The following is a 9,292-nucleotide window of genomic DNA, read 5'->3' on the forward strand; positions in this document are numbered from 1 at the left end:
GGAGGAGGCCAACCTCAGACTAATTCTAAGACAATTGAGCAAGGAACAAACCAACGAAGAATTAGCACAACTAACATATCCACAATGCTCCTGGGCATAATGAGTCATCCTTTTATAGATGGTATTGTGGAGACACCTCTCCCCTAGGATGGAAGGCACTCCACATGGACAAATACAATGGCAGTACCGACCTAGAACGACCATATACATTCTTACCTTACTTAAGTTTGGTTCTATTCCACCGAAGACACGGTCCTATGAAAAGTGTTCCCTACTTCCTTAAAGGCATAACCATCACTAGGTTTATCAAGCTCCCCTCAATCTCTATAGATTGCATCGACACTCTAGCCTTCCACTTGGGACCCAATTTTTCATAAGCAGACCACACCATCTCACATTTATAACTCTAATTGACATACGCTAGGAAAAGGGAGAGTCATTATCAACATTCATGGAATGCTTTGGCAAAGTAACATTCAACATTCCATCCTTAGTCTCGAAGTTGCTCTCCATAACATGATGACAACTCTGTGGCCTACCCTTTCATGGGCAACCTGCGTAAAAGCCTGACAACAATGATAAATGAGCTACAATAAAGAACAACCAAATACATGCAACTCGAGGAATTAAAGGAGTTCAAGAGAAAAATTATAGCTGAAAACATGTATGAAAAAAACCAAACACAGATAATGCCCATAAAATAACGTCTCAACCTTTCTTACCCAAAACACCAAGATTCACCAGGTACACCCATTGAACGCCCCTAGGTCTCAAGTATTGGAGGAGGCTATAAATGTCGTCCTCCTCACCACCCTGAGGAAGGCAAACTCACTTCCTATCGTAAATACTATTCGATAATGCCAATATTACATAAACTTTAGTCACAATACAGGCAAATTCACTACGATCAAGGATAAGAAGGAGGAACTTATTTAGGTTAAGCATCTACGACGTTTTATAGCTTAGGAGGGAGAGTTGGTCAAAGGGAGCCCAAGTGATATGAAGAAAGGAGAAGAGATTACCAAAGACGTAAGAATGAATATAATGATCATAAGAGACGAGATCAACCAATGAAGGGGAGAAATCAACATCCTGATTCCAAACCCTCTTTTAAAGGAACTATTAACACCATTGCAAGAGGGTTTGCTGGAGGGGGTCCTCGACAATCGTAAAGAAAAAGTATCTAACGACAATACAATCTGTTAATGCAATGTTGACATCCATGAGAAGGTGTATGCCACCCATCACCTTCACCAACACAAACTTTAAGGCCATAGATCTTAAACAAGATGACCTATGGTGATAACGGTGGAAATAAAATGTTTAGCGGTCAAGAAGGTACCTTGATTAAGGAAGTTCAACAACCATTATATGTTAAAACAATATCGTCTAGAGATACTAGACTGTCAATTCCAAGTTTTGAAGTTTAACATACAACACTTAACGAAATATCATTTAGTGAAGTATAACGTCGAAGCGAAGTGCATATTAGGACATATTTATCAAACGCTAGCAAGATAAACAATTATGTGTCAATTATAAAAGGTTAAACACAAAAGCGTGTTTAAGAGACTAAACACTAAATATTTTATCAATTGAGACACTACTTTGCAAAGTACAGACTCGCACTAAATGCTCATACAACGAATCATGCCTAAACACTCTCTTAACGTAAGAACATTAAATGCATGAGCGTACTGTACTTCTATTTATTTTTCTTTTTCTCTTTATCTATGTAGGTAGTGACTACCCTAAGTTTACTTAAAAGCATTGCACATGGATCAAAAATATGTGTAGAAATAGGAAGACATTCTTGGAATGTTTTCCTAAAGCTTTGTGTCCTGTCATAGTCTTACAAGCTCTCACTGCTAAAATAATGCTGCTTTTCCTAAGATATAGAAAAGTACAAATCTTCGTACTAGAAGCCACCTACTCTCAAGAAGGTCAACTCTTTCTGAGTAATGATCATTTCTCGAAGAAAGCTATACAAGGAGACTTGCTAAAGAGAATAAAAGAACTTTTGCTATCATTGAATCGTTACGCTGTTATTCTCTTTTAATGCTTACATTGTCTGAGTCTGTTCTTAGAACAAGAAAAATTCTTTCAAGTTATCATATTTCATTGTATTCAATTTCTCCTCTCTTTGAGAGTTATTTGAATATGTACTTGTAATTAAAACACTGATTGTGTTTGTATATTAAGTAAATTAATACACTTGTATTGTTTAACTCAGTTGAGTTAAACTGTCTAGACAATTGTCTAGGATTGATACCAGGAGTGGTTAAACTCGAACTAGTTAGGTTGACCAGGGGAACCAAAAGTGGTTGATAATACTTGTATACTAAGAGTGGGTTGTACTCATTTATAATCTTGTATAAGATTAATGGAAATCCTTAAGAGGTGTTAAGGGAGAGCTGAACGTAGCTTAGGTTGAGTAAACTAGTATAAAAATACTTGTGTTATTGTTTTTTTTGTTCAAAACATTTTCCTAAATGTTTACTCGAAAACACAAGCATCTAACCACTATTGCAGTTTATATATCACTCGTAATAGTTATTAAACATTATTTTTGCGAAAGGAATTTGAAACACTATTCAAAACCCCCGTTTCTAGTGTTTCCCTATATTTCATTCTATATTGGGAAACATTCAAGAAACTACGAATCTTGGAGGACAGGATGTGCCCACACATCGATGAGATTGTCAGATATATAGAGAGTAGAAACTCGGGGATATATATACCTATACACCATGTTTGGTGAAGGTCAGAACACTAGGACGATATTCATAAGGTACCTTGTAGTTGATGCATGCACTTCTTACAACATCCTCCTAGGATGCCCCTCCATAAACATGTCATGAGCTATCATATCAACACCTCTCTTAGCTATGAATTTATCATCCTCAACGGAAGACATTATCATGGTTCATGTGAACTGGAAAATAAGACAAGAATCCTACATCACCAATTTGTAGCTCCCAGCCTCGTAAATTCCCCATTCCTTTAACAATGTAGAAAAAGTTGTTTCCCAGTATGAGCTCAAGGCAAAGGATCTTGATCCAATGGTAGAGGATGAAGATCGCGTTAAGCCAATAGGGAACACCAAGTCCCTCTCGATGATGTCAAGAAAGTCTTAAAAAATGGGTACCATTCTTTAGGGGTAGGATGAGGAAACTTTGGCCATTGTTCTTAAGGACAACATTAGGTCATTCTCCTAGATAACAATAAAGCTATTCGACATAGATTCTAGCATAGCATGTTGTAAGCTATCAACTTTCAAGGAAGCTAGACCTATGACACAAATAAAGAGGAAACTAGAGGAGGAGAAGAGAGAAGTCGCTAAGGTGGAGGTGGGTAAACTCTTATAAGTTGGCTTAATCCAAGAAGCACGCTATACAACATGGTTAACGAACATAGTCTTAGTTCACAAATCTAATAATAAATAACGCTTGTGCACAAACTATACCGACCTAAACAATGTTTGTCCCAAGGATGCATACCCTCTACTCAACATAGATTTATTGGTGGATGGGGTAGCATGTCATGGCATACTTAGCTTCTTAGATGCTTACTCATGGTATAATCAGATACCCACAGATCCTAGAGATAAGTTGAAAATGACATTCATGACTGAGAGTGCTAATTTTTATTATGAAGTCATGCCTTTTGGTCTAGAATACACAAGAGCCACCTACTAAAGGCTCATGGATCAAATGCTCAGGGGCTTATTAGGCCGAAGCGTTGAAGTTTATATCGATGACCTAGTCATCAAGTCCAATTCGCTACAACATGTTCAAGACTTAGCTGAGGTCTTCTCTACTTTACAAACATACAGTATAAGGCTTAACCTAGACAAATGTATGTTTGGAGTAAATGATGGAAAGTTTATAGGGTTTATGTTAAAAAATAAAGGGATCAAAGCCAATTCCGACAAATGTCAAACAATTATCAACATGTGAAGCCTGAGGAATGTCAAGGAAGTTCCAAATCCGATGTGAGCCAAGAAGGATGATAAAAGCCCAAACTCAGAGTTGGACATTTAATTGGATAGTATCAAGTTAAAGGCAAATTGTTACTTTAATATTATCACATTTTTAAGATGATGTTAAAGGGGTTTGAAGAATTCCAAGTAAAGCATGTTCCTACAGTCAACAATAGCAAAATTGATATACTTTCTAAGTTAGCTAGCATTAATAACAAATGCAAGTATTGTTCAGTGTTGCAACATGAGTTGTCAACATTGTCCACCAAGACCAACAAATGCATGTCAATTGAAAACACGAGAAGTTGGATGACACCCATCAAACATTTGCTAAAGATAGGAGATTGGCCGGAAAATGCTAAGAAAAGACTTTGAAAAAATGACGACCAGGTATACATTGATTAGAGATGAGCTCTTCAGAAGAGGGTTATCTTCATCACTACTCAAGTGAGTTGACCCCTTATAGACATACTAAATTATGTGAGAGTTATACAAGGAAGTGTGCGGGTGTTACTTGGGAGCAAGAGCAGTGACAATTAGGATCTTGAAGGCCGAATATTATTGGCCCACTATGATGGCTGATTCCACCGAGTATGTTAAGAAATGCATGTACTATATGTTGTAGAGGCTGACAATAGAACAATAAAGATCACGAACAAAGGATTTCCCGATTCGTGTAGATCATTGTCTTTAAGGACTTATCCGCGGTGTATTGCGCAAGCCCCCTAGGATACAACAGGAACTGCTCATAATTTTTGAGGATCTTAGAACTAGAAAGGATCTCAGAACTAGCAAGGATCTCTAAAAAGAGAATAAAATAAACCCATAATATTTTTAGGAAAAGAAGAAAAGAGAAAAAATGAAACCAAGAGAAGAGAGAATGAGAAAAAAATGGTTTTTGATGATGTTTTTTGGAGTGAATGAAGTGCTCTATTTATAGAGCTGGGGAACCAGGCCCATGATCCAAAACATCCATAATATTTACTATTAAAAAATTATTTGTAATAAAAAAAAGGAACGTTGAAACCAAAATCTAAACGTTGGCAGCGTGCATTTTGAGAAAAAAAATGGTTTTTGATGATGTTTTTTTGGAGTGAATGAAGTGCTCTATTTATAGAGCTGGGGAAGCAGGCCCATGATCCAAAACATCCATAATATTTACTATTAAAAATTATTTGTAATAAAATAAAAGGAACGTTGAAACCAAAATCTAAACGTTGGCAGCGTGCATTTTGGGAAATATCTTCAAAGCAAAACGTTGGAAGCACACGAAGCTTGCGGGAAAAGATTTTGTAATCCCTAACTTTACGATTTGATCACGTAATCTTCAAAACGTTTTCTCTGATAAACTTTTGCAATATATAGGCTTTTTTAATAACCATCCCCACATATTGCAAAAGTCGAGAAATAAAAGAAAATTTCTTGGGTTTTATAAGATGTAAAGTTTCAGAGCTGGTATAGCAAGCTATATGAATGGGTCCTAGATCAAGAAACTTAACACACAATGTAGTTGGTATAGCAAGCTATATGAACCAAAGACACTTGAGTGTGTTAGAGGTTTATCAATCATAGTACACCCCACAATCCTTGATGTTATCGTTGTGATGCGCTTACTAGGCAATGCGTGTGCCCGGTATTCATGAGTTCTATAAAGATCATGCCAAGATCTCATGCAAACTACCCTACTTGACACTCATATAGGTGATTTCATCAAGTGTATGATGCAAATCATACACCATCCGTGAGGGATATGGAGATCATTAAAAACTTTGTTTAATCACGAAGTTTAACCTCTTAAATATGCAGTCTCTAGCACTTTCACACACCGTAGGAAAGGGACATATTTGATTTAAAATCAAACTAGTGCTATTAGAACTAACAAGTGACTTGTTTTTTCCTGTATGAACCTTATTCATGGGATCTCCAATCACAAAGGTTGGGTTACAATCACCTGTTTGTTTGCCAGTGGCTTAAGTCACATTCCCCTCGATGTTTCTAAAATTTTATTTCTTCCCAAGGCTTTTTTTAGAGGATCTGCTAGATTCCGGTCCGACTTCACATAGTCAGTGGAAATAGTTCCACTGCTTCACCAAATTGTGTCTCAATTGGATATGTCTATTCTTTCCATTGCAATTCTTGTTTTTAGCCATTAGCCATTGTTGATTGGCAATCATAGTGTATTGACACCGATGTGATTGGTTTCATTGCTAATGAAATATTTGCTAAGAAGTTTTTCAGCCACTCAACCTCACTACCAACCATCTAAAGAGCGACAAACTCATATTTTATTATTAACCTTGCAATAATTGTTTGTCTGGCTTATCTCCATGTAATCGCACCACCCCAAGTGTGAATACATAACCACTAGTGGATTTTGTTTCATTTGAATCAGAGATCTAGTTAGCATCATTGTACTCTTATAGTATAACGGGAAATTCATTGTATTCAATGGTAATCTATTGAACCTCTTAAGTATCTCACAAGCCTGAAAAGTGCATCCCAGTGTTCTTGATTTGGACATTGAGTGTACTCAGTCTACCTACTGCATAAGCAATATCAGGTCTAGAAAAATTCATGAAGTGCGGTAAGTTCCCAGTTATATGGGCATACTGATGATGAGATACAAATTCTCCTCTATTTTTCATTAATTTAGAGTTAACATCATAAGGGGTACTCACAGGTTTGAAATCATAATACTCAAACTTCTTAAGAAGTTTCTCAATGTATTGTTCTTGAGATGGTAATATATTATTTCCCTTCCTTATGATTTTAACACCTAAAATTACATTAGTTTCACCCATGTCTTTCATTTCAAAGTTCGATTCTGGAAACAATTTAGTTCTAGCAATAATCTCATTGCATGTACCAAAAATTAACATGTCATCCACATACAAACATATAATGACACAATCACCATTTTCAAATTTAGAGTACACACATTCACTAGTGCAGAAAGAGGTTTTAACGTCCGATATTTTGGCCTTTTGACGTCCGCCGTACGCCCGACGTTTATGTGGGTGACGTCGCTCAGACGTCCGTTGTGGAAGGACGGACGTCTCTGTAAACGTCCGTTGTGTCAGCACGGACGTCTACATGAACGTCCGTTGTGTCATGACGGACGTCGACATGAACGTCCGTTGTGTCAGGAGGGACGTCTACATGAACGTCCGTTTTGTCTGGATGGACGCCTATGTAAACGTCCGTTGTGTCTGGACGGACGCCTATATAAACGTCCGTTGTGTCTGGACGGACGTCTATATATACGTCCGCCTCCTCTCCCCTGACGTCTACCTTGCTGAAATGTTTTAGGTAGGAGCTTGGGGGTGGACGTCCGTGTGTGCACTGACAGACGTCTATAGACGTCCGACTGTGCACTAACGGACGTCTACTGGGCGTTTTTTTTAAAAAATTAGTTTATTTTTTCAATAAAACCACACCTGAAAAGCAGAAAAATGTCCCAGAACAATTTTGCAATAATATAAAAATGCGTTTTATATAAACAAAGTTCTACTTAATGTGGAGTTCAATCCACTACCAAACTATCAACATAAAACTTAAACTAAACAACTAAACAATGTTCAACAAGAAATATAACTATTCCTAACTCCATCTTTGCAGAAGATAAGCGGTCCACTCCTGCCTTATCTGTTTAATTGTGTCTTCTGTAATAGGCGATGTAGTCTTGAAGCGCTGCAAAATTCAACAAAGATTCATTATTGTTTCATATATAGTTGAAGATGAATATGATTTGTAATGTATTGAAGGTATACATCATTACCTCATTCCAGTCATCTGTAATGACTGCTCGAATGATGGTCTTAATCCAACACATCACATAGAAGCCACATTCCCATGAATCTAGCTGGTGGTTACACTAAAATAACAAACTAAATAGTTAAGAATTTAGATCATTCAATAACATAAATGAAAAGGAAACTATAAATGACTTACAACCTTTGGATACAAAATTTGAACCAGTTGACCACGAGATTTACCAATAACTCTGTATAGATTGAAAACACAAAGTATAATTAATATGACTATTTTATCATAAAAGTTGAAGGTGAACATCAAATTCAAAGTCATTTTTGGAGAAACACTTAACCTTGAAGCATGGTTCTCAACTCAATTTTCATCCTCCTGTGCAACAGACGTGTAAAGTTCGAGCATCCTGGGAACAACGGTTGCTCTGAATCATTAATAAGAGAATCATACAAATTAGCCCTTACAAAATTATCTTCACCGACATCACGTATCATGTCCTCTAAATGGTCACTCATCCATTCTTCCACATAATCCGTTCCTCGTGACGTGGTTTGCTGCTCCAGTAGTTCTCCATGCCAAGTCCAAACGGTATAAGTCCTCATTATGCCGTACATGAATAGATGGTCACGCACATTGCCTAAGTCTTGCCGTATTTGATTAAGACAACGCACACAAGGACAAAAATATGTCCCGTTGACAGACTTAGCATTTTGTTCAACGTATTGCAAGAACTTCGAAACACCCTTCTCATATTCTTCACTGATGCGACGTTCCTTCATCTAGCTTCGATCCATACTATGTTCGTAAAATCATTAGTTCAAGTGTTTTAACTCTCACAAGGTTAGGCCCTACCCATTCAAAAAAACTAATTTTCACAATTATATCAGCCACGTGCATTGAAGTCTACATCATAAAATTGATAAGATTTCGGCAGCATTTCGCATTGGTCTCCGAAATACACGAAATGAGAGTAGTCAACGATGACCACAATCAAATATGCATCCGGAGAACAACACAAGTACTGAACCGAAATTTTATCAATCTTATCCTTAAACTCCAAATGACATGGAATTGCAAATTATGGAAATTAATTTTCTCAAACTGTCCAATCGGACAATTCAAAATTTAACACAAACGATTAAAAGATTAATCGTTTGTCTTAAATTTCAAACGGGAACTAAGTGTCACTCAATGATTTGATACTTATATAATACACAACTAATACAGATATATTCAAAAGCCAATTACGCAGTCACATTTTACAGTAAAAAACGTGCATTCACAAAACTCAATTACATGCATACAAAAAATTTTCAACCAACAAGCTAACCTGAAAAGTAGATTCGAAATGAAAAAGGATGAAAACGGAGGAGTGAACGGCCTAAAATGCAGTCCAAAAACAGTCAAAGAAGCCGTCCAAGAACACGCAAGAGTCTGCAAAAAAACGGACCGAAAACGATTTTTAATCGGTTCAAATCAAAGGTATTTCATCACAGAGCAATGTAATCGGATTGAAAATGAATTTAAACGGTCCAAAAACGATAA

This window comes from Vigna umbellata, chromosome 5 (assembly GCF_029865625.1).
Source record: "Vigna umbellata cultivar VRB3 chromosome 5, Vumbellata_1.0, whole genome shotgun sequence".
NCBI lineage: Eukaryota > Viridiplantae > Streptophyta > Magnoliopsida > Fabales > Fabaceae > Vigna > Vigna umbellata.